Source organism: Mustela nigripes, chromosome 4, assembly GCF_022355385.1.
Source record: "Mustela nigripes isolate SB6536 chromosome 4, MUSNIG.SB6536, whole genome shotgun sequence".
In the NCBI taxonomy this organism is placed as follows: domain Eukaryota; kingdom Metazoa; phylum Chordata; class Mammalia; order Carnivora; family Mustelidae; genus Mustela; species Mustela nigripes.
In genome coordinates, this window is record NC_081560.1 from 59295668 (window position 1) to 59298471 (window position 2804).

Genomic DNA, 2804 nt, shown 5'->3' on the forward strand with positions numbered 1-2804 from the left:
TTATAAGAATAAATTATTATTTAATTGACAGGCTAAATCTAGTTCATCGTGATGTTTGATTTCAGTGGCTTAGAATTTATTTAGGATTTTAAAATCTATATTTGTCTTACTATTTCTATATAATCTTTTTCTTTATAAACTTTTATGTATACATATAACTTTTGAGATATACATGTATGTATACAGAAACTTTCAATATTGATTGATTTAATCTAGGCCCTGTGCGTGTGGAGTTTATATGGAAAAAAAAAATACTAATTCTGTTCAGGCTAGGTGATCAGTAATGGATATTGACTTACCAAAAGTGGTTATATGTTTCTTTTGTTTTTGTCATCTCTTCCCAAGAGGCATTTGAATTCAAAGTTTACAAAGAGAGCCAAAGTCAATAACACAGAAGTAGATTTAAAAAATAAAAGTGATTGGTGTAAATAAGACATGCCAGATTAGGTAATGATAAATACCTGCCATGGATAGGTTAAGGTAAACTGGCCAATAGAGCTGAATTTTAGGGTGATTACCAGTTCTTATTCTTTTGTGAGTTTTGATTATTCAGCTCTTTCATTTTTTTAACTTCTTCATATATTCAGATAATACATTTTTATCATCTGAATTAGGTTTTAGATGTCTTGGCAACCCAAAGAAACTTTAAAATGCATGCATAGATGATAAAAGGTACAGTTTTCTTTCTTTCTTTCTTTCTTTTTTTTTTTTAAAGAAAATCCTGTTAAGTTATTCCAGAGCTTTGTTTGGGTGTAATTTTGTAATTTTTCAACATTTTTATAGCTTTTGACTTATTCGTATTTCATCTTTCTCGAATCATTGTTATCTGTATATATATGTTTAGAAAAATCATTAACTAGGGTGCCTGGGTGGCTCAGTGGGTTAGGCCGCTGCCTTCGGCTCAGGTCATGATCTCGGGGTCCTGGGATCGGGTCCCGCGTCGGGCTCTCTGCTCAGCGGGGAGCCTGCTTCCCTTCCTCCTCTCTCTGCCTGCCTCTCTGCCTCCTTGTGATCTCTCTCTGTCAAATAAATAAATAAAAATCTTAAAAAAAAAAAATCATTAACTATTGAGATTTCAAATAGTCTGTACGTAAACATAGTATTTCCTTAAGATGTTCTGAATTTCCTTTACATCTATTGGAAATGTTCAACCATGTATTCTTCTAAGTTAAAGTTTGGTAAGTGTTGGAAATTGAGAATGATAATAGTTTTTAATGTCTCTGGAAGTTAAAATATTCAGTCACCTGGAAACAGAGCAAAACTCTTTTGAAGGTTACCTGTTCAGATTACCTCAAATGTGAGGGTGGCTTCTCAGTTGTTTCTTTGCAGATATAAATAGTACTTTGACACAAACCCAGACAGATATTATTTAATTGGCATAAATACAAAGGCAATTACAGCATAAATTCACCTTGAAGACTGTTAGAGAATTCTGATGTTCCTCAACAGTTTGGCAAAGTGAGCTTTGTTTTGTTTTGGTTCCACGTATATTTCTGAGTCTGAATTTTCAGCACACATGGCCATAAAAACAAAAGGCAAACTGATTAAATAGAAACAATACATTTCATTGCATTGTCATTTCTCAGAATCTTCCACATTTATGAATACTTACATATACTTCATTTTAGCATGATCTTTTTGAAAACCACTTTTGAGTATGATTAAAATATGCTTTACTATATAACTTATTAATTTCCTTTTTTTCTGAATTGATAATCCACTTTAATTTAAATAAATTATAGGAGAAATAAACCTTTGTATTGCTGCTTCTATAATAAACATAACTAAAAACTGAATTTCAAAGGATTAAAATATTCCATGAATGATTTTGTGGCTTCGAGGATTGTATGGCCCCCCACCATGGAAGAATCTTAATTATTAGATTCCCAAAAGAGACCATCTCTTAAAAAGTTTTAGAATCACTGATTTGAGACTTGGATAATATCCGTATTGCTTTGAAATTATCCATATTTGAGAGACTTTGATGATATCCATATTGCTTACATATTTTAGCTCTGATTTTGCTCTCTAATCACTATTAGCTAACACTTTTGAGTAAGTCAAAGTGCAGTTAGTAGTAAGTATGGATTTATTTTTTCTCTTTTTAAAAGTTTTTATTATGTTCAGTTAGCCAACATATAGTGCATCATTAGCTTTTGATGTAGTGTTCAACGATTCATTAATAGCATATCACACCCAGAGCTCATCACAACACATGCCCTCCTTAATACCCATCACTCTGCTACACCATCCCCCCATGCTTCTCCCTTCTGTAACCCTCAGTTTGTTTCCTAGAGTCCAGAGTCCCTCATGGTTTGTCTCCCTCCTCTGATTTCTTCCCCTTTAGTTTTCTCTCCCTTCCCCTATGGTCCTCTGTGCTAATCCTTATGTTCCACATAGGAGTGAAACTATATACTTGTCTTTCTCAGCTTGACTTATTTCACTTAGCATAATCCCCTCCAGTTCCATCCATGCCGATGCAAATGGTGGGGAGTTAATAGAAATGTCTCTGTTTTTCACTATTGAGCAGGATTTTACCATCCAATTATAAATTATGTAAAGTAATACTTTTATATGGATATTTTACTAAGAGTTTGTTTTGTAATCAGGAATGGATGGTGATTTCTGTTACAGAAATTCTACATTTGCCTAATTCATGATTTTTTTCCTCCTTTGAAGTATGTAAAGAGTGAATCATATTCATAGATTTCCCAATAAGTGTACTTAAATTTCTAGGGTAAAGAGACACAAAAGTCATCATAAGGCAACCATAAAAAATGTTTTCATCAATGACCTTTAGTATC